Here is a 14,690-nt window from a genome sequence, read left to right as displayed (position 1 = left end):
CTTGATCTCAGGGTTGTGAGTTCAAGCCCCATGTTGAGTGAAGAGTTTATTAATAAACAAAAAATAATCTTTTATTTACAATTTTTAATGTTTATTTATTCTTGAGAGACAGAGAGACAGAGCATGACCAAGGGAGGGGCAGAGAAGGAGACACAGAATCTAAAGCAGGCTCCAGGCTCTGAGCTGTCAGCACAGGGCTCGATGTGGGGCTCAAACCCACAAACCATGAGATTATGACCTGAGCTGAAGTCAGATGCTTCACCGTCCGTCTGAGCCACCCAGGTGCTCCAAACAAACAAACAAAAATTTAATAAAATAAAAATGAGAGCTTAATTTGAGCCCTCAATAGATAAAAACTTTCTTGCCATCAGATCATTGTTAGTCAAATTTCTCAATGGTAGGATTTAATGTGCTCCCACTCACCAAATAACAGAGCATTTCTGAGGGCTGAAAACAGACCAAGATTGGGTAGAAGAGCCTTTGGGGCTTCAAGGTGGTCACAGGACATAAATGAATGAAAGAAGACTCTTGCTTCAGGGCACCTAAGTGGCTCAGTCGTTTATGTGTCCAATTTCGGTTGGGGTCATGATCTCATGGTTCATGAGTTCAGGCCCTACATCAGGCTCACTGCTGTGAGCACAGAGCCTGCTTTGGACCCTCTGTTCCCCTCTCTCTGCCCCTCCCCTGCTCGCTCGCTCTTAAAAATAAACAAACATTAAAAAAAAGAAGAAGAAGATTACCCAACAGATGCCAATTCAGTGAGTAGCTCTAAATTGCTCAGTATAGGAGGTAAACTTTGGCTGGCTTCATACAACAAATATTACTTGGTAATTGCTTAAAGTCAGGAGGCTTTTATAAACATGATGCCTTTCTCAAATGAAAGCACACACGATGAAGGCAAATTCATTCCACCATTAATATGCTCTTGGGTCAGGTTATGAAATGGTAAGTGTTAGTTTCTGGACACACACAACAGTTTTAGCCTCCTTCCGTGTCGTATGTGAAGATGACAAGGCAGGTGAACCTCTCAATAACTAACATACGTGCACAAAACAACCCCTAAATACCTAGTGATATTTAGCAAGCCACAGGGGTAACTTACAAACAAGGATAAGCAAGCCAAATAAAGGGACAGCTTGGGGCACCTAGGTGGCTCAGCTGGTTAAGCATCCAACTCTTGGTTTCAGCTCAGGTCATGATCTCGAGGTCCACCATGATCTCGAGGTCCACGATGACAGCGCAGAGCCTGCTTGTGATTCTCTGACTCCCTCTCTCTCTCTGCCCCTCCCCCGCTCATTCTCTCAAAACAATAAACTTGGGGCGTCTGGGTAGCTCAGGTCATGATCTCCTGGTTCATGAGTTCGAGCCCACATCGGGCTCCACACTGATGGCATAAAGCGTGCTTGGGATTCTCTCTCTCTCTCTGCCCTTTCCACACACACTCTCTCTCTCTCTCAAAATAAATAAATAACCTTAAATAAACAAATAAACTTTTTAAAAAGCTGGGTACAAACTCTTCTTAAATTCATTATCCTAACATGGGTGACAAATGAACTTAAATGTCCTAGTACGAGGATAGCACGAGGGCACCCGTGTTTACAAAGAGGAAGGCAGGCCCGAAAGAGGCCTGCTGCCCCACAGAGCACGAAGTTGGGCCGCGTCCCTGCCATTCCATCTCTCCAGCTGGGATGGTCAGCTACAGGTGAGAAGGGCAGCGAAGCCGGTGTAGGAAGCAACAATACACATTCTTCATGCTGTAACAGTATGGAGTGGAAGGTCAGGATTCTACAGTAAATAGAACCTGTTGAGAGGCATTATCTAGTTCGAGAGAGAAAGCTGAAAGCAAATGTTTTAAAAAAAAACAACAAACTTCACCATCTCTTCCCCTCCTCCTTTTGGTCTTTCCTTACTACAAATGGCACTAGAATCATGTCTGTTTGAAAGTTTCTTAAATGAATGAGCCAGAGTTTTCAAAATGCTCATTTCCAATCCTGGTTTGAGCAGGGAAGGGGATATCAATCCAGAAAAAAATGTACCAAAATTATAAAGTTTGATTCACTAGTCTTTTTAAAAAAGTTTTAAAACCCAGAGAAAAAGTAGAAATTTTTAAAAATGAAACTACAGACGTGGACAGCAGTGTATTTTAAAGGCAGGTAACTATGCAAAAAATGATAGAGGAATAACTGTCACTTATGTATAGACTTGTTAAAGGGAAAACAAATTCTAAATGGGCCAAAGATTGGGGCACCTGGCTGACGCAGCACAGCATACAACCTTTGATGGTGAGGTCATGAGTTCAAGCTTCATGTTGGGGACAGAGTTTACTTAAATTGTAAAAAATTGGCTAAAGACAAAATTTATAAAAATAATCATAAATAAAATGTCTTAGAAGAACACGGTGTTTGGGTTTTTAAATTTTTTTTTCAACGTTTTTATTTATTTTTGGGACAGAGAGAGACAGAGCATGAACGGGGGAGGGGCAGAGAGAGAGGGAGACACAGAGAATCGGAAACAGGCTCCAGGCTCCGAGCCATCAGCCCAGAGCCTGACGCGGGGCTCGAACTCACGGACCGCGAGATTGTGACCTGGCTGAAGTCGGACACTTAACCGACTGCGCCACCCAGGCGCCCCTGTTTGGGTTTTTAAAAGAATCTTAAAGGCCCCTGTAAGAATGATACAAATCCTACAAGCCCTCAAATTTTTATATTTCTTTATGGCAAGGTCTGGTTAATATTCATTGTTTGCTACATGCTAGGCTCTATGCTCAGCACACACACAATATATTGTTGAAATAGTGTAGTAGGTGGAATCCTAAGATGGTCCCCAAGATTCCCACCTGCTGGTATCCATAACCTATATGATACCCTTCCCTTGTGTGTGAGCAAGACTTGTGACTACGAGGAGGCTTCACTCCCAAGATTAGGTTACATTATACAGCAAACATGAAAATATTTTGCAGATGTAATTAAGGTTCCTAATCAGCTGACTTTGGTAAATCAAAAGGTGGATTATCTGGGTATACTTGGCCTAATCAGGTAAACCCTTTAAGAGAGGGTCTAGAGGAAGAGACAAAATGCAAGAGAGTTGTTCCATTGGTCTTGAAAAAACAAACTACACATCATGAGAGGGCCAAGTGGCAGGGACGAGGGGGCAGCTTCTGGGGCTGAGGGCCACAGTCTTATAGCTGCAAGGATGTTAATTCAGTAAATAATCAGTGAGACTACGGACTAGACTGCAGTCCTGGCTGACACCTTGATTTTAGCCTGATGGAAGTCTGAGCAGTGGATGCATACAGCAAACACTGAATAAATATGAACCAGACCTTATCATGAACAACGTGGAGGATGCGGATAGGCTGCACCTGCCTTCCTGGTCCACGGAAACTGTGACATGGTCATAGGTTTTTAGGTTGCTAATCTATAGTAATCTGTTACACAATAATAGAAAATAGAGTCAGGAATGACAAACTGGAGAAGATATGTGGACAAAACAACTTATTTAAGGAGTAAAAAAAACTTCTGCAGAACAATTTAAAAGATTAATAACCCAGTAGATAAATGGCCAGAATTTATTAACAGTTCACAGCCCAATGATGAAATATGCGAAAATATGATCAACCTTTTGTAGTAAGTTACATAAGATGTAGCCACTGGGAGAATCTGGGGGAGGGATACATCCCTATACTATTTTTTGCAACTTCCTGGGGGTCTCTCATTATTCCAAAATAAAAAATGTTTAAATATGACCAACCTAATTTTATCAGGAAAAATATAAATTAAAACGAGCTACCAGTTTTCATGCAGCAGACGGTCGGGATCAAAACATTTTAGAATACGCTGTGTCAGAAAGTTTTGAGTTGAGGCATGCTCATACACTGAAGGGTATACAAACTCTTATCAGTTCCATTCACTGCTGCCTAGCTCCTAGCGTGTGACAAAGGAGGTACAGTGTTCAATTCGGCAGTATCATAATTTAAAATACACACACTCTGGGGGGCCTGGGGGCTCATTCGGTTAAGCATCCAACTTCAGCTCGGGTCATGATCTCAGTTTGTGGGTTCGAGCCCCGCGTTGGGCTCTGTGCTGACAGCTCAGAGTCTGGAACTTGCTGCGGATTCTGTGTCTCCCTCTCTCTCTGCACCTCCCCCACTCATGCTCTGTCTGTCTCTCTCTCTCTCAAAAATAAACATTAAAAAAAAATTTTTTTTTTTAAATACATACACTCTTTGCTGAGCAATTCCACTTTTAACAATTTAGCCTATGGGCACCTGGGTGGCTCAGTCGGTTAAGTGTCCGACTCTTGATCTCGGCTCAAGTCATGATCTCACAGTTTGTGAGTTCACGCCCTATGTCAGGCTCTGTGCTGACAGCTCAGAGCCTGGAATCTGTGTCTCCCTCTTTCTCTGCCCCTCCACCACTCACACTCTGTCTCTCTCAAAAAAAAAAACAACCAAACATTAAAAAAAAAATTGTTCTAAAGAAACAAGAGTTTAGCTTGACTAATATATTCTTCACATGTGCACAAGGAGCATGTCCAAGGACAGGCAAGGTAGTCTGGAAGCAATGTACGTGTCCTTCAACAAGGTAGTCATATTAAATAGATTATGGAATACCCATAAACTGGAATCCTGTCAGCAATTAGAATAAGGTAGATTGACCTGCACTGATCTGGCTCAAGAGTAGAGTATCTTTTCCAGCTTCTCAAGTCCCGTAGTGCAATTTTGCAACATACCCACATTCACGCATTCATTCCATCGGTATTTACAAAGCCCCCACCGCGCACCGAGATCCATGTGTAGATAAAAAGAACACGACCTTCCCACGTGAAAGGATGGAGCAGGGGTCCACAGGCACGGAGGGGGGCCATGGGAGTCCACAAGGCAGGATGCCCGAGTTCCAAGGGTTGAGAGCGGAAGACAGACAAAAACCAGATGAGAGACTCTGGGCGGCAGGGGAAGAAACTGGCATTCTGTCCTCTTGAAGGATCGAAAGGAAGGACTCACAAGACACCTTGCAAAGCATACATTGACGGTTCCAAAACCAAACAGAACCAAAAGGAGTGGTCCAGTTCTGAAGAAGTTATAATCTAGAGACCATCTCTGATGTCAACAGAGGTGCCTTAGAGTATCTCAACTTGAGCGCCTGAGGTAAGCCGAGTCACTCGGGCACACCTGTTCAGCTCGTGCCTGAAGATGTACTAATCCCTATAAAACAGGAGGACTGCGTGAAGTCCTCTTCAACCATGCCATCTTGTGGGGTGGATTCAAAGGAGACACTTCAGACACTGTCCTCATCGGGAGAAATATTTACAAGTGGCCCTCTCAAGCGTCTGCACCTGCTTCACTCCACCATGTTCCACTGACTAGCTCTGCGCCCAACAGTGAAGAACTGAATCAAAGCAGCAAACTATTAAGCTCCATTTCTTCAATCTTCCTCTCAGCCTTCTGTGCTTATGGTTGAAGCTTTCAAGCACTTTGCCTGATGCCAATACGCAGCCCGAACAGCTCTTACTGAATGGGCCTCATATTTTCAGATAAATTAAAACCTATGCCAACTAGAGAGTCAGTCTCAAATACAGGCCACCTGTTCCAATTAGTGAGATTAAAATAGTACACCACTGACTATCTGAGATCGAGTTCCACGCCTTCTGGATGATCACAGTATCTTTACAAAGACAGAAAAAAGGGACTTTTGGCCCCAGCACAGTTGCACGCACTGGAGTAAATATGCTGAGGTGCTAAAGCAGAGCTTTCACTGAGGGCTTACTTTATTTTTGGACAAGCACTTGTATCAAAATTCCCATGGAAGGCTGCAGCTCAAGGCACCATTTAATTTCCTTACAACAAGCCTACATACACATCTTAATTAAATTCAAGTTTACTTCAGAAAAACAGAGAGCTTAAATTTCATTTCCACCCACTTTCTGTCCTTGCCTGAAATTCCCAGAGTCCTTATTTTCTGACATTCCACTCTTTAGCCTAAGGCCTTCTGTGGCCCTTCAGTTTCTCTCAGGTCGTCGAAGATGAGACATCTGGCTTGGAACAGGTACGTCTTTCAATTTTCCAACCTCTTGCAAGTATTCCCACCCAGACAAGGCTGCCTTCAAATCACTAGAGCGGGTTTCTGTTCACCTCCAAACACTCAAATTTTCACCAGCCATGAAAAAATATTTCTAAGCATCTTCTAAGTCGTGGGTCTAAAAGAAGTATTTCTAAAAGAATGAGAAGAGATGATACATTAAGACCAGTGTTTTCCAAAAGGATTCTGAATTATTTTAGGTGGCATGAAAAGAAAGCAGTAACACAGAATCACAGTGAGCCAGTAACTTCCTTGAAAACAACCCTCAAGGCCATGCAGGTGATTCATCCAGGAGAAAGTCTCTGTTCAGTGCTAACAGCGCTCTAGGAAAGCTCCAGCATTTGCTAATATTCTTAATCTCAAACTGCAGGCCTTGGGGGTTCAGACAATATTTAGCTAAAATAGGAACACTGATACTTTATTTTTTCAACGTTTATTTATTTTGGGGACAGAGAGAGACAGAGCATGAACGGGGGAGGGGCAGAGAGAGAGGGAGACACAGAATCGGAAACAGGCTCCAGGCTCTGAGCCATCAGCCCAGAGCCTGACGCGGGGCTCGAACTCACGGACCGCGAGATCGTGACCTGGCTGAAGTCGGACGCTTAACCGACTGCGCCACCCAGGCGCCCCCTGATACTTTAAAGATAAAAAAGTTTGAAGGAGTGAATGGATATGGAAATATTAAGTAAATAATAGTACAGGTGGTACAAAGCTCTGTGTAGGTGTGGGAATGAGTGAGGTTTGGGGAACTCTGGCAGACAACGAGTGACTCAATGTCAGAACAATAAACGCCTCGAGGGGTTTCCTAACACCACTTCTCCTGGTTGTTCACACGCCTGGTAAGTGGAGGGCGGACATTCAGGTTTGACTCCACAGTCCATCTTAACCCTTCACTCATCTTCAAATCCTGAAGTAAACTAAGAGAGTGATGCCGGGGATCAAGAGGAAACAGTGGTTGAGAAAACCTAAGAAGTAAACCACTGGATGTGGGGGGTAAGGGGAGGGGCTGAGGGAGCTCCCAAACATCGGGTTGGGGAATACACTGCACAGGGAAAGTATTACCCAGGTGGGGGGACTTGGGAGAATGAATGAAGTCAGACACGTAGACTTTGAGGTGCCTGTGGAACATCCAAGTGGTAACGTCTTCTATTATGTGAAGCCACACCTTACTTCCTGGCCGTGGAAGGCAGAATTCACATAGTTTCCCTTGGGGGAGGCGCTTCTCTGAGGACGGGCAATGTGCCCGACCGACTCTGCCCCTGTCTTCCTCCCAGTGTGGGGGCAGATGATTGTTTCTTTGGCTAAGAACCAGATGATGTTTCTGGTTTGTTTAGGGGCTATGTTGCATGAAAAGTACATATGCTAAAAACACCTGGTGCTGGAAGATGCCCTCAATTAGAGTCTCACAGGAACAGAAAGCTTCAGAGGTCTGCATTCTAAGTTAAATGTATATATAATGTGCTCCATGACTTACACATCTGGCACATGTGTTTTCCCCAATATCCTATCCCAACAGTGGAAGGTAAAGACAAAGATGAATTCATTTTGCAAAACTTCACTTTTGGGGTGGATGGAGGGGAAACAACAATAAAATCAGAAAAGGTAATTTTTAAAAGTAGCGAAACATCTAGTGCAGCTACATAGTCTGATGTATGAAATGTCACACCCTCCTCACCCTAGTCCCACCAAAAATTTCCAGGGGCGCCTAGGTGTCTAAGTTGGTTAAGCACCGGACTGTGGCTCAGGTCATGACGTCACGGTTCATGAGTTCGAGCCCCGTATCAGGCTCTGTATTCAGAGCCTGGAGCCTGCTTTGGATTCTGTGTCTCCCTTTCTCTCTGCCCCTCCCCCGCTTGCTCTCACGCTCTCAAAAATAAATATTTTTTAAAAATGTTTTCATAAAAAAAATCTACAAGTTCATGAAGATGATGGCCTAACACTAAATCATCCAAATTCACTTTTTTTCCACCTAGAAAATTCACAAAAGGTAAAATCTGTTCACCAATTAAATCTCTACTGAAAATAATTCCAAATTTCTCCATCTACTTAAATTTCAAGATATTTATCCCATATAACTTAGCAATTAGCTTGGTATCTAAAAATATTTAAAGCAGTTTTCTATTAAGGAATTCTCTTAAGACAGAGACTGGTATAATGGTTAGTTCTAGTCAGCCAGCATTAGTTGCGTGGTTTGACTGGTTACAGTCTGGCTGTCGTCACTTTTCTACTCCCACAAAGGGAAAGCTCTGCAGTTCATGACTAAATCCCCTTCCAGTTCTAACAGGTTAAAACCTTTGGGTCTACTTTCCAATACTCTGCCTCACATAGTGAGAAGCGTATGCCATCAGTCCAGAGAAGCTAAAGTTCTACTGGGAGATCTGCAGAGGCCAGATTGTGACCAGACTGTCACAAGAAGAACCGCCCTTGTTATATCCTTCAATTGCTCACGTTCTGGAGACCAAACACCAGGCTAGAAGATGGTTCTTTACTGATAATCATTTTAAATTTTTTTAGGTTTGTTTGCTTATTCACTTATTTATTGAGAGAGAGAGAGAGAGAGAGAGAGAGAGAGAGAGAGAGAGAGATAGCACAAGTGGGGTGGGGGCAGAGACACAGGGAGAGAGAGAATTCCAAGAAGGTCCGGCACTGTCCGCGCAGAGGCTGACATGGGGCTCAAACTCATGAACCACGAGAGTATGACCTGAGCCAGAGTCAGACCCCTAACTGACTGAGCCACCCACGCGCCCCTTTTTCCTGATGTTGTTAAATCATGAGCTTATTTAACAGCCTTTAAGACTTCTCCAAAATAGTGGCAAAAATCCTGTACTGGAAGCATCATAAAAAGTTCATAAATTATCACTCTACACCATTCATTCAACAAAAGTTTCCCAGGCACATAAGACTGTATACACCAAAGACTGGCAAAGTGCTGTGTCATAAGAATCCCAAACACAATTTGGCTAGGCACCCTGCAGAAGTTGAACACAACCGTCTTCACAAGGACTGGACAGGTTTACTGAGACTGAGCTGCTTTCCAGTATTCATCTGAGACAGAAGACGGGAAGTGGTTAAAATGCAAGTTCTGCAATTAGATCTGGATTCACCAAATCTTAGCTCTACCATTTCCAAACCGCCACGAGACTCTGGACAGATCATTTAAACTGCCCGGGCCTCAACTTCTTCACCTGTAAAATGGAACTATAAATAAGCTTTGTGAGGATTAAGGAGACAGTGCATTCGAAGTGCTTAACACTGTGGCTGGTATACAGTAAGGAATTGGCACATGCAGGCTGTTAACATTGTTCCTGCACTTTTCATTTATGTTCTTTTTGCCTCCTTACAGAGGAATAATCAACAAATACACCATTTTCCTTCGGTAGCACCCCCCTTTCCCCAATCCAATGGAAGCAGTTGGATCACACACAGATCATATATCCTGATGTTCCTTTTCCAAGGAATGTAAAGTCCTCATTCTGATTCACAGTAGAGTGATTCATGGTTCTCTTCCTTCTCTCTCACCAACCCCCTCCACTAACAACTTAAAAATGCAATAAGGAAACAGCAGGGCTGAACGCTGCAGCCTGTCCTAAGTCAAGACATGGGCAATTTCCATCCAGAAAGATCAGGTTGGTTTCTGACCTTAAGAGCAGCCCTGGAAATTCAGGCAGTGGCTCTGAAGCAAAACACATCTTGCCATCCAACTTGGGAGCAGCTGTCTCGGTATTCGACAGCAGATGTGACAAGCGGGTGTGCTGGTGGCTGGCAGTTTGCTCTCCTCTGAAGGGAGAACCGGTGAGCCAGCAGCACAGCCCAGCTCGAAATACACACCCCACATCAACCTATCCGTCCTGAATTTCAGACAAATCGGACTTGAGGCACTCATCATTATTCACCGTGCTTGTAATGAACTCTTCGGAGTATAACGCATCACTGATTAAAGGTGGACCCAAAAACTACTCAGTTTACCCCTTCGCCAGGTCAGGGCCCCCCCCCCCACCCCGAGACGGAAGTCTGTTCCCACTCACTTTTGTTCCTGCCCAGGAAGTAAGCATGCGATCATCAACTTATTACATCATTGCCCAACCACTTCCACTCTGAGAAGGGCTAGGACAGCCTCTTCTTGAATGCTTTTGGCCATTACTCATCAGGCAACTCAGGATCTATTTCCAAACCACAGAACACTTACACAGGTACTACAGGTAGCCACCGTGCCCAACACAGGTTTTATTTCAGATGTTAGAGACTCCTATACTTACTATCACTTCCTCCTGTAAAATAGGAGGGTATTTCCTGGGGCCGCTAGTCTAAATAAAATACAATCACAAAACAAAATACAATTAAGCTTCCAGAGAGAGGCTGTTTCATTCACCATTATATTCCTGATGCCTAGAATAGCAGCTAGCATATAAAAGGTGCTCAGCAAGCATCTGTAGAATGAATGAAAGCTCTTGTTCCCAAAGCGCCAGTGATAACAGTTTATAAACACAGTGACAAATATGTAAACAATCAATGTGATAAGGAACGTGTATCACAGAGGAGGAAGAAAACGCTAAAAATGCAAGAATCTATTCTATTCACAAAATTAGCAGTTTTCCCATTTTGAAGCTTATGATCACTTCTCATACAGTAATAACAAAAATGGCTACCATCTAAGGGCGCCTGGGTGGTTCAGTGAAGCATTTGACTCTTGATTTTGGCTCAGGTCACGATCACACGGTGGTGAGATCAGGCTCCGTGACGGGTTCCACACTGAGCACAGAGCCTGCTTGGGATTCTCTCTTTCTCTCTCTCTCTCTCTCTCTCTCTCTCTCTCTGCCCCTCTCCAGCTCAGGCTCTTTCTCTCTCAAGAAAACAAACAAAAAAACACAAAACAAAAAAACCCATCAAAAATAGCTACCATCTACTGGGTTCTTTCTGGGTACCAGACATTTTATAGATGTTACTGCATTTATTCCTCGTAACACCCCTAGGGTGTAGAAGACAGAGAATGATTATAGGGTACATGGCATCACTAGTGCAAGACCTGCCTTCTGGGGGGTAGCCTAAGGAAAGCAGTTCTGTAGGCAGAATACTCTGGCCCTTGGGGGCAGGATGGAATAGGGGCTGATGAAATCATAGAGCAATGAGGAAGTGAATACACCATTCTCTCTTCCAGAGGTCATAAGCGGCTAAACTAAGGTGGGAGATGACTGGGGACATTGGAGAAAGGAACCAATTCCAGAGAAATGTCAAAGAAAGCCCCAGTGGGACGGCTGACAGATTAGAGATGGACAGAAGGTAAGTACTCAGGATGACGAGCGATTCTGTTAGTCATTTCTTTCTTTCTTTCTTTTTTTTTTCTAACAAATGCTCTCTTACTGAAGACTCATGATGCACTCACTCCCTGAAGTAGGGACTATTATCGCCTCTGTTACAGATGGGGAACTGGAGACTGAGAGAGGTTAGACCTTGCCCCAGTGGTCACTCAGTTGGGAAATGTGAAGAGCCGGGATATGATCCAGATCACAAGACTGGAGATTCCTAGCTGCTGACCACTATCCACAAGTGGCTCAAAGTGGCATTTTATAACATCTAAAGTTAGAACAAAAATTTGATTCACACATAATTAATAAAAACCAGTTAATCTAGAGCAAAGCAGACTGACTGTGTTCTTAAAATGATGACAGGCTTTAACTATCTAGGGCACAAAAAAAGGTAGGATTCTAATTATGCATGCTTTCTTTTAAAATAGGGGGATATTTTGTGTGTTGAGTTAACATGCATCATTTCTGAGTTCTACACAGATTAAGCTTAAAACTGTGAATGATCCTGACTTGTCAGCTTAGAGATAATCATGGAATTCATTAGTTATATTACATTTTCACTGAGGGGGGGGGTAAGATATCTAGGTTAATCCACCTGGCTGTAAAAATAGATTTCTGCAATGTTAAAATAGTACACTGCCTCATTATTATTCTAGTCTCAAAGGCTTAACCAAGCTCACCCAGAGAGATGTGTATGTTTCCTGTTATCTCAACACGGTGTTAGTTTTGAACTTAAAAAATGACCATTCAGTAACCAAGAACTTGATCTCTTAGAGTCTTAAGAGCCTTCCTGGGAGGAAACTGCCTGTCTCTGAAAGGCTAATCAACTCCTCACATGCACCTCCAGTTCTCCTCATAGTATTTTTAGGTGAGCTAATTTACCAAGAGTCCACAAAAAGGTTCTCATAGAATCCTGTACCAGATAGTTTATTGCCAAGGGGAAGGTGACATCAAGAAATTAAACCCTAATACTGCCAGATGTTCTCCTTCTGCCTCACATGTTTTCTGAGTGTAAAGAAAATACGTCTTTATTGTTAACTCTAAATGAGTTCCACAAAACAGGAGCTAGAATCATCTGATGAGATAAATACCTTCCACACAGAAGACTGCTGGTACTTTCCCTTCATCACAGCAGGCTTACTGCAGCCTTAAGGACAGACTCAAAATTACATCAGCCTCACCTGAGAAAAGTTAGAGGCGTTTACAAAATTTCCTCCAGTTCTATTCCTTGCCACCTCAACAACAAAGCCCTAAAAGTAGACAGTCAAAAAGTTTACACAGGGATCGCAGCATCATTGCAACAGAATGTGTCATCACTGTCTACTAGAGTTCTAGTCCTCCTTGGTCTGAGTTCCTCTAGTCCTCACTAGACTTCCTTTGCCCAATGAGCTAATTTAGCATAATCAGTACATATAATGTCTAACTCAGGTTTAATACACAATCTATTTTAAAAAGCAGGTGTCGGGGCATCTGGGTGGCTCAGCTGGTTGAACACTGGCTCTTGACTTCAGCTCAGGTCATGATCTGACCGTTGGTGACATTGAGCCCCGTGTCGGGGCATAGCAGAGCCTGCTTGGGATTCTCTCTCTCCCTCAGTCTCTGCCCCTCCCCCGCAACCCTCTGAATAAATAAACTTTAAAAAATAAAAACAAAAAATCAGGGGTCCCATGCTAACAAAACAATGTAGTAACTATAACATCACCTGTAGAATTTTCAAGAAAAGAAGAAACCCCTTTCGCATAAGGTTGTGGTACTTTAACAGAAAAGGGGTGTGTGGAAATGGAACACGGGCAGAAACAGCGGAGACAAACTAAGTCTGCAGTTAAGTTACATGTTTGCTTTGCCACTTTCCATCTAGGTAGCTCAGGTGGGAACTCTATCAGCACCATTTCACAGAATACGAAGAGCGGTTTTGCAAAGGTTCAGTTTTGCCAAATCGCTTAAATGAGCTCACAATGAGCCACCCATCCCTCAAAGATTACTAATCTTGTTGTTTACACAAAGATTATCACAGTTGTGACAAGAGAAACCAAGCTTCCACACTTTTTTTTCAAGTCTGAAATTTCTTCTGTCAACTGAAACATTAATAGACTCCTCCAATTACAAATGCATTCGAAAAAGATCTTCACCTTTCTTCCTGGTTAACTCTGTGTTAACCAGCAGACATCCTTCCAAAAATTTCTAACTGTAGGTAACCAATGATCTTTCACCAATGTTTTCTTCCAAATGGAGTTCATGGTCATTTTCATAACAAACTGCTACAAAACTTTTAAAGAAAATGCAAAACATATCATGGTGAACATTTTGTAGTGTAACTGTCGAATCACTCACTATTCTGTATACCTGAAACTAAATACAACATTGTATGTTAAAAAACAAAACGAAACAAAACAATGTCAGCTACACCTCAATAAAAAACTAAAGTGCAGAACATAAGAATTCTCTTGGGGAGTGGAGGAGCGTGAAGTGGCTGCAGGACGTAAGTATTACTCCACCAAGTAAGTTCATTCTGTAAAAATTTAAACCATTCTGTTAACTCGATTAACAAGATACTAAAGGAAAAAAGGAAAACAGGAACTAGTTACTTCACTTATAGGATAACTGATTAGTTCTCCGAATTGTGATTAAACACCCAAATCCTGCAACACAGGCCGAACTGCATTTGTCACTTTTCCCATCCAGTGGCCTCTCGACCTCGGGAGATGACAGGCCAGAATCTGAGCAAAACTCTACCTGTGGACTTCATACAGGGAGGCTGACACTCAAATGCTGCGATCTCGAACGAGTAGTTAGCAAAGCACAACTCCAGGTTCCTCCGCCAGAACAAGTGCCAGGGTGGAGGACCTGCGGTTTCTCAAGGGGAGGACGACACGCCGAGGGCCGAACTGCCCGGGAGAGCCAAGGTCCCCCCCCCCCCCCAACCTTCCCGAGCCGACGGGGGCGTCCGCTCCCGGGAGGGACCGGCGCTCAGGCTGCGGCCTCCGTCTTCATCTCGAAGCACTACAGGGCTCGTCTCTGCTGCTTGCTCTGAGAGCTATTTTCGCCCACAGCCAAAATCAGCAACAGCAAATTACACTGCAAACAATGGAGAGGGCGCCCGCTCGGCACGGCTGGGAACTCCGGGACGGCGGCGCGAAGGCTGACTTTTCACTCGGGCGGAGTCGGGGCGGCCGCCGCGCGAGACCGGGAAGCCGGCCCGCCGCCTCTGCCCCGCGCCCGCAACCCCGAGTGCCGGGGAGGCGCGGGCAGCACCGGCGGTCAGGAGGGCGAGCGAGCCGTCCCGGCGGGGCCGCGGCTGGCGGGATTCCCT

The 14,690-nt window shown here is 44.0% G+C and overlaps 1 protein-coding gene across 9 annotated transcripts in view; it reads right to left on the bottom strand.

Moving 5' to 3' along the window:
* Positions 1-14,690, bottom strand: part of TMCC3 (transmembrane and coiled-coil domain family 3) — a 329,048-nt gene that overhangs the window by 100,845 nt on the left and 213,513 nt on the right. The window contains exons 1-2 of one of the 9 annotated variants that reach the window (XM_040491217.1): positions 14,114-14,609; positions 13,510-13,646 (exon numbers count right to left, since the gene is read on the bottom strand). The exons of 7 other annotated variants lie outside the window; for them this stretch is intronic. The gene's annotated coding sequence lies outside the window, so the exon portion shown is untranslated. Of the gene's footprint in view, positions 1-13,509; positions 13,647-14,113; positions 14,610-14,690 lie in introns of those variants that run through there. One more of the 9 variants, XM_040491213.1, reaches the window with a different exon arrangement.

Source organism: Herpailurus yagouaroundi, unplaced genomic scaffold, assembly GCF_014898765.1.
Source record: "Herpailurus yagouaroundi ecotype Mexico unplaced genomic scaffold, PumYag 182, whole genome shotgun sequence".
NCBI classification, from domain to species: domain Eukaryota; kingdom Metazoa; phylum Chordata; class Mammalia; order Carnivora; family Felidae; genus Herpailurus; species Herpailurus yagouaroundi.
The sequence above is the reverse complement of the archived record's forward strand: the minus strand, read 5'-3'. Positions and strand labels throughout refer to the sequence as shown.